This window comes from Osmerus eperlanus, chromosome 6 (assembly GCF_963692335.1).
Source record: "Osmerus eperlanus chromosome 6, fOsmEpe2.1, whole genome shotgun sequence".
NCBI lineage: Eukaryota > Metazoa > Chordata > Actinopteri > Osmeriformes > Osmeridae > Osmerus > Osmerus eperlanus.
This window is the reverse complement of record NC_085023.1, coordinates 19,147,349-19,170,677: the sequence shown is the minus strand read 5'-3', so window position 1 is coordinate 19,170,677 and position 23,329 is coordinate 19,147,349. Positions and strand designations below refer to the sequence as shown.

Below are 23,329 nucleotides of genomic sequence, written 5' to 3'. Positions count from 1 at the left end.
CAACAAAAAAGCTCATTGTCATCCCTGACATGAGTCTGACCACCTGAAGGTGCCGTTAGACATGCATTATTTACGTGCTTACCTAAAAAATAACCAAGCAGCCAATCTCGAGGCGCACCATCCAGACGCCTCGAGAACAATGTGGAAAGTGGAATAGCGTTGAAGCAAAGGAACAAGGTGTTTAGATAACCAATCAAATGGTTAAGAGAGGTGCAGTCTTCTTTAAAGCTACACGGGCATGTCTGGTCGACGGAAGGGGAGGGGGAGAGCTCGTGAGGCACGGCTGGTGAGAGCAAGAGCAGCGTACCCCAGAAGCCGGTAAGATAAATTAAAAACCCGTTAATGATAATATATTTAAAAAAAACTATGGCATGTGGGGCACGTTTTGAATTCATTTTAATTTCGCATTCTTCATGATGAAATGATCAAAGCCTATGTAATCTATCCAATGTCATTATTATTGACCTATAGAGTAAAGATTGACCAGCAGAAAGACGACCGGAACTCTTCATTAAGTCAATGATATACACTCAGCTGTATCATATCTCACTAGGCCTCTACCTGGTCACAGAGCTCAAATGCCGCGCTGCTTTTCCGCTTTCCGTTAAATAGCGTACAAACCTGTTTCAGCGTTCATACAAGCAGCTTTCTGATCTAGCTAACTCAATAACACCTCAGCCCACAAGAAAGCTCAGCAAAACACGTCTTCGAATCTAATTGCAGAATCGCTGACGCTTGTAATATGAAGGAAGGGTTGTAATGTGGCAAGACATGAAAAAGTATTTTTGTGCTTGTAGTTTTGGTTCCTTATAAGCCTTTTCCCGGACAGGCTCGAGCTGTTCCAACCTGCGGTGCTGTGATCACAGAGCAGCCGCCGGGTCGCCGGAGCGTCTCCACAGGTCCTGCGCCAACAGTGCAATTTAAAATGAAATATAAGCGTTTAAAGACTTTTTGACATTTTGACATATTTTTAAGTTTGCATAAAAGCAGCATGACAATTAGGCTATATTTATTGGAATATTATACATTAGCAGTAAAGTAGTTAGGCTACATATTTTACATATGTAAACATTGATTCATAATCGTATTATCTACAGGCTATTAGTTAAGCAGTCAGAACATTTTAAGGAAGGATGATTTGTATCCAGAGTAGCCTACATGGGTGCTGTTTACAATTTATTGTTCCGAAAATAGCCTACTTCAGCTGAAACTTGATTGCGTAAATGAATTTAAAGTATCCTTCTATTAGCATACTACTAGTAAAACATAGGCTAAAATATTGTCCCAAATAGACCAGTAGGCTTCACTATAGAAACTAGCATAGACTAGTTTTGTTTTTTTTATCACCAAATGAACATCAATATTAACAGTTCTGTAAGAATACCCTTATCCGTTTCCATGTTGTGCTTTATAGAAGAAGAAACGATGTTTAATAAATTGACTTGGGTTTCGCCCGAAGCACAGTTCAAATGGTATTTAGGTATTAGCTTGACTGATGCAAATTGTCAGGGGAGTATAGGCTGGTGAAATGGATATTGAGAGAAACAACGTTTTGATTTAACCCTGCAAAGGAGTATGAGCAAATGAAACATGTCAAAGTGAACGATAGATGTATCTGTAAAGAGTTATGTGTAGCTATATTATTTTCAAATTGTTGTATCTATAAGAAAAATATTATAACAACAATATAACTACTGTAACAGTTTCAGTAATAGGCTACTACTAATATCATGATAACAATTTAACAGTAGGCCTTATTATAGTTTTAATATTCATTGAATTACGGATATAATAGGGGTAACAGTAATGATACATAAGTTAGAATGGCAGTAAAACGTAGGACATTTGGTTGCCGAATCAGATTTAAGTTTTAGTCGCTAAAATACTTCATAAAACTTGTTAGGAAAAGGAAGGCCTGTATTGTAAGCTAACACTGCAAGCAATTTCTAACATGCTAAAAATAGGTGACAAAATAGCACAGTACATTTTTCAATGGTTCTTCAATAAACAGTCTATGCCATTGAACAATTTATCATATAAGGAGGACCCACACACAGAAAAAACAGTCCCATCAGCTTTTAAACGTTCCTTTTTTTTCTACAAATCTAGGTAAAACAGCTCAATGTTTCTTCATTGAACCCATAACATAAAGTTGTCCACGTCGTTTCTGATGGCATTTGCGATTACCTTGACAATGGCCCCTTTGTCTAACGTCAGTCAAAATATCGTATTTTCTTGACGTTGCTTATGCACATCCTTATCATGTTTATGTGTCTTTCAGACTGCTAAACTATCTTCTGAAACATTGTCCTCGCCCTCACTTCAAAGTTGGTAATTTGCAGAGGATACAAAGTTAGACTGCACAGGCCCTATTTCATGACTTCTTAGAAGCTACATTTCAGCCGGTAGGTGTCAAATAGCTAGTATTACCCTAATAGTTTAAATGAAGGCACCAGTCATTAGGAATGCGAGAACAGTCGGGGTAACCCAGACTTTTTTTTACGAGAGTGATATCTTACAACTTTGGCGTAAACAATACAATGCTTCACTCGTGCTTCTTTTTGGTATGATTCGGTTAGAAACCAGGCCTAATTTATCCCTTTTAAACCGGGAAGCGCGCGCTTGGGTTCTGCTCAGTCACACAAGTGCCCATCAAACTCCGCGCCGCGGGCCGGACGAGCCCGGCAGTGACAAGGCGAATCAAGGTACCCGTCTCGTCTTGACAGTGTTTGTAAACCTCTTGTTTCCACGGATCATTATGATCAGAGCTTTGCGGGGCCCGCGTGGCTCGTCTGAGCGGTGATTATTACAACGTTGATGAATGGGGATCGCGTTTCTTCTAATAGCCGCCCCCTATTTTCACAACCTCCCACCGCTAACCTGAGAGCTCTCTGCCGCGACCTCCACTAATTGGACTGATTATTGCAAGATGTTTTAGAGAGCCCATGGTGGCGCAGGGACATGGTTTTCCGCGGCCTACACAGGGAACGGCTCTACGGGGGTTGATGAGGTACATTCTTTCGGACAAGTCATTTTGAGCAGACGCGGGGAAAGAGAATTAAACCCAGGCTCTCGGTGTCTTTGCTGTTTAAAGATCCATGAATGAGGGACTATACAATAATTAAATGTTTACATCTATCTTGTTACCCTATATGCCCAGGGCAGGGAGGAATGGAGCAGGAATGAAGAGATCTTGTCTTAATTTACTGACAGCTAAGCCAGGTGAAGCTATGCTACAAGGTGGGTCAAAGAGGCCTCTGGGGTAGCCGTGGCGGACAGGTCAGTAATGAACAGCCAACTGAACTTGGCTGCGTCTCCTTGTTGTTTTCACACACTCGTAGAGTAAATGATGAAACATTCAAGGGACAGTTTGAGAAGATAAATCCCTGCATATACTGACAGCACCTATGTCTATAGCTAGCCTACTATTCGAGATCGAATCAGTCAGAGCATCTTGCAGATGAGCGCGGGCACAAATGGCGTACAGAGGCAGTTGCTTTGGCTGCCGCGGGCGAGTGTGGACCACTACTAAAACTAATTCATTCAATCAATCATTTGATTTTATCCCTGTTTATTTTCACTGCTCCCTCAGTTACTTCAACCGTACACTGAGACTATTATGCTTTTCCCCACTCACGTCCGCGGCACGCAGCATAATTTGAAGTTGAGTGCTGGTGCAGCACCTCTGATATTTCACCGTTGCCAACCCTCGTGTTCCCCTGAGACACTTACCTCTGCATGCGCGTGACATCTCCTGAACCTGCCTCTTGTCAAATCGACAGCGCAAGAGCAGCTGCGTGGTTACAGGAGCATGTAAAATGCTTTTTTGGAGTGTGATCCACATAGGCTACTTTCATTTGAATGACTACATATTTAAACAAAATTATGTTAAATTAATGGCAAAAACAGGCATTTTATTCCAGAACAACCACTTATAACATTTTACATCAGGCATGGCGTTAATCATCAGCAAATCAAACTTTTATATTGTTTTATTGTCAACGAGAACAAAGCACGAGGCGCATTTCCAATGCAAACTCTCAGACAACCCACTCAAAAACTAGCAATTAAAATCATACAATGATTCCATGTCAGACAGGATATGATTGCATAACTTTATTGTCAGTATAATTACTAGTATACAATATCTTCATTATTGTAAATATAGTATGATGATAATTCAAAATGATATACCACAACACGTTTTGACACGTCAGAGACTTAGTCTACTCTTAAATCATCTAAATGTAAATAACTTTATCAAGGCTGGCCAAAACATCAACCACAAATGAACAACCACAACGAAAAGCATTAAATATGCTATGCTTTTTTACATAAATTATTAATCAACTTGCTTTGGATTCAGGGTTACTATAACACGAGGGAGTATTCAGTGCTGGACACGTCAGAGCCTGTAGGAGTTTCTATTGGAGGTGGGGGTCAGCAGTGATGTTATTAAGGGATGGTTACTAAGAAATGGTTACCAAGAGTCAGAGACAGGCTCAGTTTTACCCAGAGGTAACTCCTCTGTGAGGTGCTCTATGTCTGACCCCGGGAACTGGGTGTCATTTGAAGATCTACCATACCTTCAGTACCTTAACCTAAAGATTGCTATCACATCGCTTTGGAAACATCTGCCGAATTAATAGATTAAAACAAATGCATTACGTTTAAGCCTTAGAGTGTTCCTGTTGGCTGGTCTGTGACTTACATAAATCTGCAGCATCGCCTGTTTGTTTTTTTCCATCGCAATATATGTATTTTAATAGCATTTTGATTTAATTAGTCAGGAAATAATTTATAAAAATTCATCCAGAGTAATTAGCAGTGTGGTAATGCTGAATTTGTAGCTGTTCCTGTTTTAGAGAGTTTACTGAATTTTGTGGTTTAACTTGAAACAAGAAGTTCAACAGGTGTCACTGACCATATGGCCTGTAAATGCTTGTATGATAAAGTCAGTTGAAAAACCGGATGATGCCCTTGCACCAGAGACCGACGCTATAGTACAGTAGTGTACATGTGTACAGTGACTGGCCATAGGGGCACAGCTATTCCTTAATCTGTTTCTCATTTCCATGTCAATCTGAATTGAAAATTGTGCTCACAATACATTTGTTCACTAAAGGAGCATGTATCAAAACATCTTCCGCTATTTGGTGAATGAGGACAAAGAATATCTTAACCCTCCAGATGTAGACGCTTGTCCATATGAAAATCTTCTATATGTTCATTCATTTAACTGCTACTGTCTTGATTTTTTGTGATATACAATCTCCTCAAGTTTCACCATGTGTACGTTATGTCTAATTGTGTGATTTGACACTCACATGCTGTAGACATTAAGCAATGTTTCCTTTGTAAATATACATTCACACGCTTTGTTTTTATGATGTGGAAGAGTTTAATTTTATTATTTCTTCTTAATTCTGCTATTTGTCTAGGACATTTGAAACATCTGCAAAAGTAAAAAACTAACTGAGGAAGTACATAATTTAAGACTTAAGCTGTATTAAGTACTTATCAAGTGTTAGACCTAGCTTTATTTTTATCCTCCATATTGTTGGAGTATAAAAGTATTTCTTTATTTCTGTATTCAAGAAAAATTGTAATCTCTGGAGTTGCTTGTCAATGAAGCCATGAAAAGTACATAGTTTTAATCTTACAAGTTAATGTTTTATATAATTTTTGTAGCTGTATGTGTGACCTCAATCATGATATGAATATTATACGACGAGAGGCTATGTCTATAATCAATTTAACTGCCTAATAAAGTAAAACAAGTCAACAAAAGTGTAGTTTTTAAATACTTAAAATCTTGAGAACATTTATTAATTTCTTTACTATCCCAAACAGGTTTCAATTGCATAAAGTGACATAAGACAACACAGAGAAGATTGTGGAAGAATTTAATGTAACTAGGAAAAGGAATCTCTAGTAAAGATGTGCTTTGCTACATGCTGAGGATAAGATATGCTTTCACACTGAGAGAGAGAGAGGGATTACTGTCAATTGCTCACAAATTACAATAATACCCGGAGCGAGGCCACCCACATGCACGCTGAAGACAAGTGATAAATTGCTCCATGTGTCCATGCCACAGTGGCCACTCCTGATGCTTGAACAGGCATCACTTTCTTTATGATTTCCACTGGAATGTAAGACAAGCATGCGTGAATCACTATGCATTCTCAACGCTTTTTTGTTAACGTTTTATCATCAACAGGATTGTAAAACAGCAATGAAGTCTGGCACATTTTCAATTTCCTTGATAGTCAGACAAAGCACACTTTTATTTAACGTGATTTTTATGAAGAAAAGCTAAGCCCTATAGACTAAACCTGGCTGGTGTATGGAAAAACTGACAACATGCCTTCAAAATATTAAAGCATAACCAACAGAGTAGACTGCACTACAGCTATGGCCAGAATCAACTCCTTCCTGTGTCATACCTCTCTCTGGAAGCTAGCAGATGGCTAAGTCACTTACAGCAAATCTAATCAAGAGCCAAAATAATGAAGTAATAATTCAATAAGGCCCCTGCAGCTCCTCATTGCCACCAGAAGAGTCTAGATCTGAATTAGGGAGATATTAATCATCCAGGATATGACCAGTGGATTAAATATGCATTACATTTGTGCCAGTGAAGGAATGACAAAGCGTGAAAACTGTTTCCCCCTCACTGTGGCCGGGAAGGAACTGGATGTGAGTGTGGCTCGACGGCAGCTGCAGACTGTGAAACATGAATGTGCATGTGCGTGTTTCTGCAAATCTGTGGGTTTCTGCAACACAGTGTGTGTAGCTCGGTATTTACAGTAGTCCAGACTGTGATTAATTAATAGAGACTTTACACCCATGGGTCAAGGCCTTTTGATGTCACGGACTGTTTGTCTGTGTAATTCTGTGTGTGCCTGTCTGTGTTTTTGTGTGTAGATGTACAACACACTGCCCATATCTCTACAGTGAATTTCCCTCCGGTTTGGTAGCGGTTTTATCATCTATCCATCAGCTACAATGGTCTTAAGATGTTCCTAAATCTACTAAGCTTCCTGGCAGTTCACCTCTGAGTAACCGTGGAGATAACCATTGACCTTTGATCTCAACAATTCAGTGATGCACAACAGTGTTCTCCTCATTCTGGAACAGCCTAGAGAAACCCACCTGAGGGAGAATTTATTAATGGCCCTAGCATGAAGTTATGACCCAAAATAAAAAATGAAACGATATAAATAAGTACAAAACCTTTTTTTTGTCAAAAGTTGGAGGATATTTATGATAGTGAAGCTCACTCAGTGCTTCCTGCAAACTGCTGTCTGTGTCCACCTCAGGGAGCTGTGTGAGAAGGTCAGATGCTCTCCTGCACACACACACACACACACACACACACACACACACACACACACACACATCACACATCACACCACATACACACACCATATACACACACACGACACACACATACACACATCACATACACATTCCATACACACACACGACACACACGTGCACACACACGACACACACATGCACACCATACACATACACACACACACACACACACACATCACACATCACACCACATACACACACACACACACACTCCTAGTGTACCTCAGACCTGGTGAGGGAACAGGTGGGTTAAGAAGGGGGAGACAAGCCCGTCAGTACTGAAGTCATATTTACATCAAGTTCTGTAATATTATCAATAAAAGCCAACAGACAAGCACCTTGCTGTAACTCAGCTCAGACAAGTAGCCGTGCAGCTGTTCAGGGCCCGTCTTCCACTCCCGGGAAGTGAGGAGGGTGGGGGTGGCAGGGTTAGGAGCAGGAGGGCAGGGAACAGGGGGGAGAAGAGGGGTGGGGCGGTGAAAGTGGGGAATGGAAGAGAGGTTGATGCACATGTCTCTAATCCTTGAGGTCAAATTGTGGTGTTGGGTTCTTTTTTGTGAGATTTGGCAATGTGCTGAGTGAGTCATGCCTAGATTTACAACGAGTGCTTTTTACAGTAATAACCGCAAGCTCTTGATCCGCATTCTTCATACAACAACTTAACAAAACACTATCACCTCTGGGTAAATAAAAAACTGCCAAACGCAAACAGTAAAATACTGTAAATCATAACACAGAAACAGAAAAATTTAATTGTTATGTTATTGTTTGGCTTGGAGGATTTTGGCTTCTGCCGCTGGAAGTCATGATTCTAGCCCAACATGAGGTTGTCTCTATGACCTAAATACATGACCTGACCACGCCAGAACTCAGAATCAGAATCAGAAAGGGTTTGACAGTAATCGCCATGAAAGTTTGCATAGACAAGGAATTTACTTTGGCAGGAAGGTACATACATTAAACATATAGGAACTAAAGCCTTGTTTTCTAGTCTGTGTGTAGAAAGCTAGATGAGGTCCAGACCGCGACCTCAGGAGTGGACCGATGAGCCTCCTCTGTACCCAGCCAATCACACTATCCTCTGGGATCATGCTGAGACATTACCTCACTACCTACTTGGATGGAAACAGAGTGATTCTGGGTCTTCATAAAATGTATTTCAAGTTGGAAGGCATGTTTTAGGTGGAGTTGGGTGAGGTGGAGGATGATATCTGAGTGTTCTCTGTGTGTGTGTGTGTGTGTGTGTGTGTGTGTGTGTGTGTGTGTGTGTGTGTGTGTGTGTGTGTGTGTGTGTGTGCGTGGGGTGTGGAGTATGGGTTGTGGGTCGAGTGGAGGGAGGTTGTATCATTTGCCGTGTTGCGAGGGGAAAGTTGACACGAGATACTTAAAGAACAAAATTGCCCCACTTAGCCAAACAAACTGCTCTGCCTTAAGCCAGCCCCTCTAATGGCCAATAAAACCAGGATCTGCGTCTCCATTCTCGACCTTGCAAAAACCGGGGGGAGAAATTAGCGAGCGTAAATAAATTCCACTGTAGGTGGACTTAATGACGTCTTAGTTTTGCTCAAGGTCAGTGGAGTCCAGAGCAGATAGGATGTACATAATAGCCTTAACATGCCTTTTATAAGCCCCGCGTTCTTTTGAACCTTCAACCACTAGGAGAGAACACAGGCCTTCACATAAAAATACACTGAATTCTGTACTTGGACTTTGAAGTTTTGTGTGTGACCTCTGAGTTACAGAGGAGAGAGACACACACACTGTCAGACACACCCAGTCAGACACATACATAGTCACACACACATGCAGTCAGACACATACACACACACACACACATACATACACACATATACATACACACACCGGGGCACATTTCCTCTAATTTCCCTCTCTTTCTACAACTCCCTTTCGACTTGTGTTCAAATTATCATCCCGTGTCACCCAGTAAATCCACTTTGCTTGAGCACTGTTTTTACATTATGGTTTCCACCTCCCCCTCTCTCTAGGGCTCAAGCATTCTAAGGAGAAGGAAACTGTAGTTTTATTGGGGTGGGGATTGGGCTGTGTGTGTGTGTGTGTGGTGGGCGTCCTGTCCCTCTAATGGTTCTTTAGGAAACCATATGTCCTTCATGTCAGCTGAAATGCTACAGTTGAGGTTAGTGTAAGAGACAGTTGAATAATAAGAGCCCTGCAGACTCCTTTAAGTAGATCTCACAGTATAAAGTTACAGTCAATAAATTCAACTCAGGGATAGTGCTGACATAAATTAGGGGGCCCCCTCCCTCTGTAACTATACATCCAAAGGTGTCATTGTGCAGTGCACCGAATGTGAGTCTCTCCCCGCACTCTCTGATTGGACATTGGAGGGCCCGCGCCATGACATTGCCTCTCCTCGGGTCACTGATAGCAAAGGACTCTTACATTTTTGTATTCCCTGATGGGGCAGAAAAACTAGCTCAACGGTGGACCAAAATCTCATTACAAGGCATGTCTGTCGCTCTCTCTGTTGTGGAGGTCCGACCAGTGTGTTAAACTGGAGAGAGGAGGCATGTGTTAGATCCCTAATGTCGTTTCCACCAGCAGGCCCTGTGTGAGGCCTGGTTAAGGTGGACAGATATGGAAAACCCCCATATGAATGAGTGTAAAACTCTAGCCAGGAACACGTGTGTGGATGAGAGGAAGTCAGGGATGTAACAGGGCTTCACAGCTGCGCTTGTCGTTTCAATAAGTAGAAACGTCCGAAAGTAAACATTTACATGCTTTCCTTATGTGTAGTTTACTTCATAAATTAAGTCATTTTCAAATAGCTTTCGGTGAAAATGCAGTATATCTTCGTATTTTGCTTTTTGGAATATAATAACTGTGTTAGGTGTTAACGGTGTTTACGGCGGTACAGAGATCCAGACAAGACCCATACAGGGAAGAAACGTAGCTTTTAGTTTTACAGGGCTCAGCAAAAATCCTGAGCTGTTAACTTGGTTTCCGTTTAAAAGCAGCTTGTGTGCAAACTACTGGATAAGCATCTCTCAACACTTATCTTGTGCATCTCAGCATATTTGAAAACCTCTTTCTTATGTGATCTTTTCAGGGTAATTCAATAAATTCAGGCCGCATGAAACGTCCACAGCCAGCGCTGAGGCTTTAATGGGTGAGACATCCAAACCAGGGTCGACGCTAATTTAATGAGCCGAGGCATTTACCTGTGTCTCACCTTTCCTGTTTGTACTCACACTCCTGACTGCTCCCATGAAAGACCAGATCCAGTTTGTTTTCATAAAATCCTGTGATTTTTTCTCACCCCCACCCTCAAAATGAAATATACTGTGTTTCAGAGGCCACGCATCTTGCCAGAACTTGCACTTTTCATCGGAAAAAAAGGGGTGAAGCCCTCGACAGACACGGCAATAAAAAAAAAAGTGTTTTTTAAAATGGGATCCAAAAACAACAGTGAGTGGTCCCTTTTGGCTCTGTGGTCAAGAGGAGAGACTGGCACCTGGCCCGGGGGGGGCAGGGGGGCGGCGGGTTAGCACCCCTGCCCACTTCTACGGTTGGCAGTTGGTGGCTAGCTGCTTTGCTAACTAAACGTGCTAGCAGGGAGACGGCCAGAATCAGATAGCAGCAGGCAGAACTGCCTGTGAGCGGGAATACAAAGATGCGTGGGCAGACTAAACAAAGTCAGAAAACAGGCAGAACAGGATAGGATACAGGATCCCTATTTAGGCCCCTCCTCTTCCCTCCCCTCCCTCCACTGCTCTCTTCCCTCATCCTCTCCTCTCCCCTCCGCTTTTCTTTACTCCTCTCATCTCGACTCTCTCACTTCCATTTCTCTCCATTCTTCTCCCTTTCCTCTTCTCTCTCCTCCTCTCTCCCCTCCCCTCCTCTCCTCCCCTCCCCTTCTCCCTTTCCTCTTCTCTCTCCTCCTCTCTCCCGTCCTCTCCTCCCCTCTCCTTCTCCCTTTCCTCTCCTCTCTCCTCCTCTCTCCTCCTCCCTTTCCTCTCCTCTCTCCTCCTCTCTCCCCTCCTCTCTTCTCCTCTCTACTCTCTTTCTCCCTTTCCTCTCCTCCTCTCTCCTCCTCTCTCCTTCTCCCTTTCCTCTCCTCTCTCCTTATCCCTCCCCTCCTCTCCTCTCTCCTCCCCTCTCCTTCTCCCTTTCCTTTCCTCTCTCCTCTCTCCTTCTCCCTCTCCTCTCCTCTCTCCTCTCTTTCTCCCTTTCCTCTGCTCTCTCCTCCTCTCTCCTTCTCCCTTTCCTCCGCTCTCTCCTCCTCTCTCCCCTCTTCTCCTCTCCTCTCCTCCTGTCTCCCCTCCTCTCCTCAGCTGGGGTTGGGGAGCCTGACCTCTGAGTGGCAGGACCGGGGAGTGAAGCTGACACTGTTGAAGTATATATTTCATAGTTTGTGTTTTGGGAAAAACATAGAGTCAGACCAGTCCCTCTCGATCGGAGAGAGGCCTGTGACCCCCGGCCGACCCGGAGCAGCAGACAGGGGTTTTTATTGGCTAGTCAGGTTCAATTTATAAAGGCGACGCAACTCAATTCATGGCGTCTCAAAGCTGGGGTTTGTATGACGTTTAGGGTTGAGTGGCGTTGATTTGACCTAAAAAGGAAACTGTACATTTGAGAATGCCAGAGTGAAATTTATCCCTACCCCTCATCAACAACAACACCTGAATATATCCCCTTTAGGCAAAGATACATCCCATTCACACACACACACACCAACACCCCTCTGTATACACACACATTCCCCTGAAGACATATCTACTAAACTTTCTCCAATGCACACACACACACACACATACACAGCCAGGTGTTCTCTGTCTGGTCTTGATCTGGCCTGAAGGAGTCTCTCTCTGGAGTCTCCAGGAGCTCACAGGTATTGTGACATCCACTATGATTGATAGGTAAAAGGAAACCTTCCTGTAATAAATGAGAACTCTGCAACAAAAGGTAAAAGTATAGATCCCTTTTGTATGAGGAAGAACAACTAGGTTGTCCAGTGTTTTCTATTCTATTCTGTTCTATTCTATTCTATTACATTATATCATAATAGGTTGTACTGGTAAGATAACAATTGGCTATTGTTACAACATATTATAAAGCACAAAAGTATGGTTTAGACCATTTAATTCCCTCAATTAGTAAATGTATCTTATAAAAAGCACATTATTGTTGCTATCTCCTAGAAGGACACAGTCAGAATCAGCAGTCTCACAGTGAGCTTTCTTCTCTGATTGGTTGGTGAGAAAAATGAACAGTTATTGTCAGATGTTTTAAATGCTTGTTCTATTTCATTCATACCATAGTAATATTTTCTACTTTCTACTACTTTCTACTACTTTCTACTACTTTCTACTACTTTCTACTACTTTTTACTAGTTTCTACTAGTTTTTACGATTTTCTACGATTTTCTACGATTTTCTACGATTTTCTACGATTTTGTATTCTATGCTACTCTACTATATTATATTCGATTCTATCCTACTTTACTATTCTGTCCTTTCAAAGTTGTGCAGTCGTCCGTGTCTGGGGAGTGATCAGTTCATCAGAGGAGCGGATGAGTCCGGCAGCGTTATAGAGAGGACATCTACTTTACCAAAGTCTATAAAAGCTGTGTCTGGAATCTATCTGGCCCGCCAGCCCCAAGTCGCCCCATGCTATTTTACTGCCCCGCAGGTTTAGCCTCTTCTGTTTGGTTATCAGTTAGTCAGATGATCCATTTTTTGGGGGGCTCTACTTGCCCCCAAGCTCTTTACCAGAGCGCTGAAACGTTATAGGTGTAATAAATAGTGAGAGGGATGTAGCTCTCTGTTTCTGACGCGTCCCCTTAGATCCCTTGGTGTCCTGTAGGGCGAACACTCGCACACACACATGCATGCAAGGACACGTTTACACACACTGTCATCCGCAGTGCACACTTGAACAGACACAAGTGTGTGATGTACACAAAACAGGTGAGCAGAAGTCCCATCCAGCTCACATCCACAGACTCCTCTCTCTCTCTCTCTCTCTCTCTCTCTCTCTCTCTCTCTCCTCTCTCTCTCTCTCTCTTCTCTCTCTCTCTCTCTCTCTCTCTCTCTCTCTCTCTCTCTCTCCCTCTCTCGCGCTCTCTCGCTTTCTCTCTCTCAGACTCCCTGAGTCATGTCTCAGAGTGCTGGGTGAACAAGTGCAGTCCACCAACGCTGCCAGGGCCCAGATCGATCCTGCAGGTCTGGGACAGGGCTGGGGACGAGTGGAGGGTGGCTGGAGAGGAGGATGGAGGGATGGACGAATGAATGGAGCAGACCTTTTGGCTGAAGTACCCCAGCTTGGACACACGCCCCTGAACAGAGCGCTCATTGTTCCTCCGCGGCTCACTCCTTCTCTGCTTAATTAAAGTGAAATTGCTGAAGAAAGCGTCGCAACCCAGAGCCCAGTTCTGCGTTCAGACGTGGAGTGGAGTGGGCTTCCTCAGGGGAGAAGGGGGATATCTGTCTTCTGGCTTTTATCAACCGCTGCAAGGAATCAAAACTCTTCCACCCCCTAAGTCCTCCATACCTCATTCAACCCCCTGCATAGGAGAAGCACACAGACACAGACATGCACACATATATGTTCACACACACACACACACACACACACACACACGCACTTAAACATCTTCCAATGGAAAACATGGAGGGATGGCAACCGTGAGGGAGTGTGTGTGGCAGATGTGTGGTAGGTCCAATCAAGAATACGATCCTTCGTCACATCTGGGCTTTGGAATGGGCCGGCCGCACACCTCGCTGCTGTGTGTATGTGTGTGTGTGTGTGCCTGCATGTGTATCTGATATTAGGCTAGGTTAAGGCTACTGCCTGGGTCTGGGATTGTGACCATAGGCTGGACCAGAGCAGATGGTGGGAGAGTGGACCAGACTGTCACATCCAATAGCAGGCTGGTACAAAAACATGTCTTCTGGTTCCCATCCAATAGCAAGCTGGTATACAGGGAAAGTTTCAGGAGCAACTGAATGACTCATCTTTCTGTTTAAATCCTTCTTATCTCTTCCTTCAGCATGGTGTCTATCTAGGACACTGCCTCCATGTTGGTCTTATCTCTCATCACCTACCTTTTCATCTCGTGTTTGTTTTAGGATGGTAAGACACCCATCAGTGCTCTGTTCCGCTAGCTTATGTGCGTGTGCGCGGTCTGCCTGTGTGCACTTTTACCTGATCAAGTCTCGCCTGGCTTTGATGCGCTCTCTTATGTGGGTGAATCGAGTTATTGTGCAGCAATCAAACACGGAGGGACACAGGTCACAGAGATAACATGCAAGGCCACCTGCTGTTAGTCTCAGCTTCCTGGCCCAGCAGGCTCATCTGACACGTACGGGTGTGTGTGTGTGGGGGGGGGGTGTGTGTGTGTCTGTGTCAGCCAGGAGAACAACCCGTCCACCTCTAATACAGAAAAACAGCAGGGTTTGACTACTGATACTGTTGCTACAACACTGTGTGTGCATGTGTGTGTGTTGATGCCTTTCACTCGCTCTCTACCCCCCCCCCCCCCACACACACACACACACACACACAAACACACACACTGAACCAAACACATGGATCTCACTGATAACCCGCCTCCATCTGTCCAGCTTGTACCCTTGGTCTACTTCGAGCCACGCTAGCCATCACGCTCGGCCACACCATGGCCAGCCACAGTGAACCACTTATTAAGGTGGACATTAACAAGGCCAGGGTACCAGCCAAAAGCCTCGTAACCTGGAGGAGCAAGGTGTCGAGATCATTAATTTTAACAAGGAGAGCTGATAGAATCTCAGCGGAGAGCTTATTTCCCAGACGCCCCACTCTGCTGTTGGTGAGTACGGGGACGAGAGGGGATAGAAAAACAGAAAAAACACAAAGCTCGCCTGGCCCAAGACATCCCAGCCTGGATTCATTACCCACAGTATTAGTTTAGGCTCCATTACCACGAGACAGCTACGAGCAGAGAGCCCAGTGACTTGCTCCAATGGTGAACGTCGGAATTTTAATTGTCTGAGACAAAGGAGGTTTTAATTTTTCCCCAGCCCATCTATCTTTCTCTTTGCCCCCCCCCCCCCTTTTTTCCTCCTCCTTTTTTTTTGCTTCCATGAAACAATAAAATCGTCTGGCCTTAAGTTATGGAGATCTTTTGAAGTGGCCGAGAAGCCCGTAAATTTGGCGGGCACCTTTGGGAGCTGGTGTAGTGGTGCGGTCCTGCCTCTATTTCATAGTCACCCCTGATTTGTGGCCGTCTGCATCCCAGTTTCCGAGGCACCGTAAATCTCAAACCTGGACGGCCGTCATTAGTGACGGGGGGTTGTAGTGAGTGTGTGTCTGTGTGTGTGTGTGTGTGTGTGTGTGTGTGTGTGTGTGTGGATGCAGAAATAGTGTACAGTGAAAGAGTCCCTCTCATGGGTTCATGCCTTCTGGTCATTTTACCTCAGGGTACAGTTCACACAAGCTAAACCCATGCTCCATACAACACTCCATCTCAACTCAAGTCCTCTTCTGGACGGGGTGACTTGATCCTTCCCCGGACCTCATCCTCCCTATCCTCCCCTGCTATCCCACCCCCATCCTAGGCCCAGTTCCAGGCCCTGTCAGACAATTTGCCCACGCAGGCAGACTTCTGTTCTGGATCCTGGATCCCCTTGTCTAACCCTCTCCAGCCCTGGTTGTCTGACAGGCTCGTAAAGAACCCTGTCCTATTAAGTTATAAAGGGTTTGTAACAAATGCACCGTTTCATGGGCTTGAAAGAGGCTGGAATTATCAGAGGACGGATAAAACAGAGTTATCGTTTCCAGTTTTCATAAAGTGCAGCAACAAGTTACTGAGGGGGAATGGTAGGATGCAAGAAGGAAGAAGTAAAAGAAAAATGCAACAGTGGAGAAAAATGCATAATCTCCTTCCTGCTTGTTCGGGTTCTTATTCAGGTTCTTCTTATACTCATTCTCTCTCTCTCTCTCTCTCTCTCTCTCTCTCTCTCTCTCTCTCTCTCTCTCTCTCTCTCTCTCTCTCTCTCTCTCTCTCTCTCTCTCTCTCTCTCTCTCTCTCTCTCTCTCTCTCTTTCTCTCTTTCTCTCTGTCTCCCTCTTTCTCTCTCTCTCTCTCTCTCTCTCTCTCTCTCTCTCTCTCTCTCTCTCTCTCTCTCTCTCTCTCTCTGTCTTTCTCTGTAAACACCTGTGCAGGTCTAGTGTTTCAGTGAGTCTCTGAAAACTAAACGCTGAGGTCCAATCTCTTAATCCACGTGGCTCCGTACAGCAGGGCCACATGATACGCTCGTGGGCCACGCCGGGGCCTGGGCTTCGTAGGTAAAGATGGGTTAGGCTGTGTGTGTGTGTGTGTTTGCATGTGTGTGTGCTTGCATGTGTGTTCAGACATGACTGTGTGTGTGTATGAGAGAGAGAGAGATAGAGAGGGAAAGAGAGAGAGAGAGAGAAAGAGAGGGAGGGAGCAGCTTAATCTTCTTTAATTCAAATCAAGGGGGTCTGTAGCGGTCCGGGTGACGGGGCGAGGGGCGAGGGGATGATACCCTATCCGCTGCAATCAGGCTGACCTCCACTCTGGAGCGAAACGCTCTCAATGATTAATGGAGTTGCCTCCCTGCTCAGTCGCCACGGCAACGTGAAACCCGATAGCCCTCAGGAATTCACTGCTCGCTCGTTCGCCCCAAAGTGTGTGTGTGTGTTAGTGTGTGTGCGTGTGGTGTGTGTGTGTGTGACATGGGAGGGACAGACCGAACAAACCTGCATGAGGTCCAGAGGAACACGATTGGTTTGCTGGGCGGGTTGAGTCGAAGAGAGAGGAGAGGCCCAGCACCATAAAACACACTTCCAGATCTAAGCCTTCTCTTAGCATCTGTACACTAACAAACCACATGAAGAACAACCTTGTTCTGGTCGATCTTCCTCTCTGTGCTTCCATTGGTCAGTCAGCCTGTCTGTCCTGTCCATTGGCTGAAGCCACAACTTGATGAGGAAATCCATGTTAACAAGATGGACCCTCTTGTGCTTAAGTGCCTCTAGGTGAGATCAGAAGCAGGGAGGGGATTGGTCTACTTAAGGCCATTGATTTGAGTGTGGGTGGGGTATTGGAGAAAGGCATTGTGTAGTGACAGCACAGGCTCTGTGTGTCAATGGCCACACTGTCAATGGAGCTATTGAAGGCTGAATGTGGCCAGCAAAGACATTAGCAACATGGCTCAGGCCACACACTCACTGGCTATGCTGGGATTGGACACATGCATATTATAAAAAAAAAAAGAAGAAATGGGTGTGAGTGAGTGTTTGTGTGCGTGTGTGTGTGTGTGTGTTCCTGTGCGCTTGGATGCACATTTCGAAGTGTCTCGTTTCAGGCCCTTTGTGGCAGTTGAAGAATGAATCAGCTGCTTGGCTTTAACAGGAAACCACATAGACAGTTCACTGAAAACTCACCACACAGTCTCGGAATTGAACACCATCCTTGTGTGTATATATGTGTGTGTGTATGTGTGTTTGTGTGTGAGTGAGCGAGCGAGTGAGCATATGCACATGTATTTTGGCTTTTGTGTGTGTATTTGGATGTCTTGCATTGCTAACGATATCACCTTTAGGTAATTGTATATTTGCTTTCTCCACAGCATCTTGCAAAATTCTTCCAAAACGTATTTTTTTTGTTCCACTGGGAACTCAGTGTGGTTTAGGAAACTGAAAACGTTACTATTTTCTTCTACTCGTCTCAGCAAATGGAAAATCTACCCGTTCTCACAGAGTGCATAAAAACTAGACAGAACAAACATATCTCGTTCATCCAGAATTCAATTGGTAAATTATAGAGATTTGATCAGTTCTAGTAATTAAGTAATGCAATAACCAAAGCAGTGGTTTTTGAATGAGTTAGAAAACTATCAACGTCAATCTACAATGGTCTCAACAGTCTCAAAACTAACAAGACAAGACAGTTTGTGTTGTGCCAGCTAAGTGTCTGCTTGCGTCTACATTGTATGTGCGTGTTTGTTTCTTCTCCAGCATGTGTGACTGTTTCTCCAGTACGTATATAAACCCTGTGTGTGCATCCCGTGTGTGTGTCTCTGTGTATGTGCATGCTGCCCAGCGGGGGTATCTGTGACAAAGTGACAGGCATGTAAAGCCAGTGTGACCTGGTAGGCCGAGGCCTCTGGGGGCCTCACGCCACAGACTCTGGTTTCCCAACTCTCCTTCCTGCTTCCTGTGTTCTCACACCAGCCAGGAAGACCTGGCTGGGTCCTGGATGAGTCCTGGATGAGTCCTGGATGAGACCTGGATGAGACCTGAATAACTCCTGGATGAGTCCTGGATGAGTCCTGGATGAGTCCTGGATGAGACCTGGATGAGTCCTGGATGAGACCTGGATGAGACCTGAATAACTCCTGGATGAGTCCTGGATGAGTCCTGGATGAGTCCTGGATGAGTCCTGGATGAGACCTGGATGAGTCCTGGATGAGACCTGGATGAGACCTGGATGAGTCCTGGATGAGACCTGGATGAGACCTGGATGAGACCTGAATAACTCCTGGATGAGTCCTGAATAACTCCTGGATGAGTCCTGGATGAGACCTGGATGAGTCCTGGATGAGACCTGGATGAGACCTGGATAACTCCTGGATGAGTCCTGGATGAGTCCTGGATGAGACCTGGATGAGTCCTGGATGAGTCCTGGATGAGTCCTGGATGAGTCCTGGATGAGTCCTGGATGAGACCTGGATGAGTCCTGGATGAGACCTGGATGAGACCTGGATGAGTCCTGGATGAGACCTGGATGAGACCTGGATGAGACCTGGATGAGACCTGAATAACTCCTGGATGAGTCCTGAATAACTCCTGGATGAGTCATGAGTCCTGGATGAGACCTGGATGAGTCCTGGATGAGACCTGGATGAGACCTGGATAACTCCTGGATGAGTCCTGGATGAGTCCTGGATGAGACCTGGATGAGTCCTGGATGAGTCCTGGATGAGTCCTGGATGAGACCTGAATAACTCCTGGATGAGTCCTGGATGAGACCTGGATGAGTCCTGGATGAGTCCTGGATGAGTCCTGGATGAGACCTGAATAACTCCTGGATGAGTCCTGGATGAGTCCTGGATGAGTCCTGGATGAGACCTGAATACCTCCTGGATGAGTCCTGGATGAGTCCTGGATGAGTCCTGGATGAGTCCTGGATGAGTCCTGGATGAGTCCTGGATGAGACCTGAATAACTCCTGGATGAGTCCTGGATGAGTCCTGGATGAGTCCTGGCTCCCCAGCCATCCTCTGCTACATGTAAGACACAAACACAGGGGACCCAGGTAGGAAATAGAAAATATGTCATTTTTGTCTGTTAGAGTTCAGTCTGTTGTAACCGATGTGAGTGAAAGGTTTCTTGACGGTCTGACATTTTATTTTTGTTCCTACCTTTCCTCATTCAACCCCATACAGAAAAACAAGTTTCGAAAGGTTAAAAAAACAATTAGAGGAACAGATTATTTTCAAAGATAAAATGGAATATAATTCATGACACCGAAATCTACCGTGCATTAATGCATGTCAGTGGAAAACAAAATAGTCGCTGATTAAGAAAGGATGAGAGGATTTTTGAGGGCATTTGCTCTTTTCAGCTATGTATTCTCACGATAAGGAAGCGTGGATGAAACAGAAATGAGATGAGATTCTGATCTTAAAGGTGCTGAAGGTTTCCACTCCTCAATAGTCTCATTGCAATATGGACTTTTTTTCAAAACTTATTTCCCAAAACTTTTTTCAAAACTTTTTTTTTTACCTTTTAAAACGTTGTTTCATGTATGGGATTATTTTTTTTTTTTTCTAAAAAGGTTTTAAAAAACAAAAAAACAACAACCTTTAAAACTTTTTTCAAATCCCATACATGACAAACTAGTTTTGAAAAGTTGAAACAACCTTTCAAAAACAAATCTAACCCCATACATACTGTTGTTATACTGTTGTTACACTGTTGTTACACTGTTATTACACTATCATTAAACTTTGATTACACTTTTGTTACACTGTTGCAGAGATGGAAAGTAACAAAGTACAAATACTTTGTTACTGTACTTCAGATTGTAGATTTTTCTGGTATCAGTAAAATCAAAATTTTTCTGACAACTTTTTACTAAACACTAAACAGGTAGTAGTAATGATTACTTTTTACTTAAGTATATGTCAGAGCCCATACTTCTTTACTATAACTCGAGTGAAAAAGTGTAGTAAGTACTTCAACTTTCACCAGTTTTTTAAACATGAGTATCTGTACTTCTACTTGAGGGTAGGATGTGTGTACTTTTGCCATCTCTGATGTAAATCACATATAGATATATAGGCCTAATTTATATGTTACAGATATAATATATACACCTGCACCTCACTGCACAATAAAACGTTTCAATGTGTTTAGGCTTGTGTTATCCTTGGACTTCGCTGACGTCAGCTTTGAGCCAATTAGCCACCATGGGACACAGCGGATAGATCCGAAGTAAACACGGCGAGCGGAATGTTTACAGAGACCATCGTCACGGGAGCTGGGCCTCAGGATGGGCCCGAGCGAGTGATGTGTCGCTGCACAAAGCTCAACCAACCACGAGACAGCAGCTACAACGTACTGAACAAGCACGCCTCGGATTGGATGACAGGATCACCATGGGGACCAACACATCAGGTGTCGCCCGTACGATCCGACTATTTTAGTCGGAGCATCATTCATAACCTTACGTCTCACACCCATTGACAGAATTGCCGATGGCTTTCATTTGGGTTCAGAGACATTAAATCTGACCCTCTTAGATCTGCTTTGAACACTGTGTTCCCCGTACGCGCAGGCTAAAGTTAGTCATAACACGACTGCCTTGAGGCATAATTCCTTCAGAGCGTACAAAAGTGTATCTTCCAGCTGTAATCACTCCAGACCGCAGTGACATCAGAGGCGAGACGTCCTCCAGGGTTTGACACAGCGTCCGACGGAGAGCCAGGAGAGACCACTGACAGGCTCAAATGAATGGCAGAGAGAGAGAGAGAGAGAGAGAGGGACAGAGAGGGAGGACAGAGAGAGAGAGAGAGAGAGAGAGAGAGAGAGAGAGAGAGAGAGAGAGGGGGCAGGGGGGGGTGTCCAGGCGCTAGGGGGTAAGCAGGAGTGTAATCAGGTTACATGATTAATGAGAGGGGGAAATGGGGTCATGTTGTATTAAGAAAATGTGTGTTTAAACCCAAAACCGGCGGGTATCAGCCTAATGCATCAGCTATCGACTGGACACCTGAGACCTGAAGACTGTTAGGCCAGCGCCCTCCCTCCGGTGAGCTGCACCCATCGATCCCCTCAAACCCTCTCCTCCTCTCTTACTCCCCTGTCCTGCGTCGCCCTCCCTCCTTCGTTCCCTCCCTCTCCTCACCGTCTCTCTCTCTCTCTAACACCCTCTGTGGGTTTGCACATAAAGCACAATAGTTCCTGTGTTTTCAGGGTCTGCTTTTTTTTCTTTCTTTGATGACCAAAGAAAGAAACAGTGGCATGGAACAGTTTGTAAACACACAATATCTGAATGAGTCTCAAGACTGGGCAGACATTTAATCCCAGTGACTTGTTGAACAGGGATTTGGAGACAGGGAGCTGTTGGACTCACACTACCCATCATTCCTTGGAGACAGCTGTTGTGTGAGCTATTAAGGTAGCAGGATCCCATATGCCAGATGGACAGTGACCAGTGACTTATGACAGGTGTGCAACACAGCATTGCTTTCATGAGAATGTGGCTGTTGTGAAGTATCCATAATAAAAATGACTTTACATTGTGAACTTCAGACGTAGTATAATAATGGGTTCTTTTTTGTGTTTTGTTTACTATGACTATGGAATGTAACAGTGGTATTCCAAATGTATCAGTTTGATACAAATAAAGTCTGATGTTGGTTTGCTCAACTGAACCATCATTTTTTAATGTAGAGTTTACTTTAGTTCAAAAACAAATAAGTAGTATGGCTAGTCATCAAACCCCTGGTCTTGAATTAAGTCGGATGAATAAATAAAGGAATTTCAGAGCATCGGATGAGACAAATAAAAACTCAAAACCCACAAAGAGCCTTAGGAGATGAAACCAAAACTGCAATGTGTAGATACATACATGATTACAGGACAATGTGTAGATACATACATGATTACAGGACAATGTGTAGATACATACATGATTACAGGACAATGTGACTCTTGGAACATCATTCTTGCTCCCTTATGGAAAAAAAACATAAATAAACATTTGTAGATTTTTCCAGACTTCAGTTAATAAATGTTTTGCAAGTATTACCGTTTATATTTTCATATTTTCCCTACACGGTAAAACATTTTCTCCCCTGTCAATCAAATGTGAATGCAGAGACTGAGTTTGAACGAGTGTTCAGTTTTTCCAGGGCTGTTTTAACAAACAGGCTCTGTGCTGGAGATGAGGCCTCTTGTGTTTACACAGCAGTCTGTCCTGCAACTCTGTTTGGGTCAACTTTTTTTCAATTCCTTCCGTGCACGGCAGATCCAATCAAAATGTGTATTCAATAACTGAAAACAGAGGTGTAATTTTGTATTGTGTGTAATTATTGATATTTTCATTGAATTGCAATAATATGCAACACATGTAACATATTTTGCTCTTTACACACAAAACATTATATCTTTTTTCTCCAAATAATCTGTTTCATATCTCACAGAAAAATATTTCTGTTACCTCCTGTAGGTTTTGTAAAAAAAAAATATATATATTAAAGACAAAAGAAAAAGAGTGAATAGAAGTCAAATTAATGATTTAAAACCTTGATGTATAGGATATTTTACACGAGATTCCATAATTTGTCAAATTGAGTCAACATGAAAAGTGCAATATTTCATGCAATCTGAGAACGCTGATTACATGGTTGGACAATGGTTTCTATGACATTGCAGACATATCTCAAGTGAGGCAT

The 23,329-nt window shown here is 43.8% G+C and overlaps 1 long non-coding RNA gene across 2 annotated transcripts; it reads left to right on the top strand.

Moving 5' to 3' along the window:
* Nucleotides 1-2,298: 2,298 nt before the first annotated feature.
* LOC134022581 (uncharacterized) lies at nucleotides 2,299-18,908 on the top strand. Of its 2 annotated transcripts, none has more exons than XR_009930656.1 (3): nucleotides 2,299-3,010; nucleotides 3,161-3,279; nucleotides 13,511-14,001. It is a non-coding gene; the product is annotated as an uncharacterized LOC134022581 (long non-coding RNA). The 2 variants fall into 2 exon arrangements; XR_009930655.1 differs by lacking the exon at nucleotides 13,511-14,001 and adding an exon at nucleotides 18,604-18,908 and having other exon boundaries at nucleotides 2,300-3,010.
* Nucleotides 18,909-23,329: the final 4,421 nt, after the last annotated feature.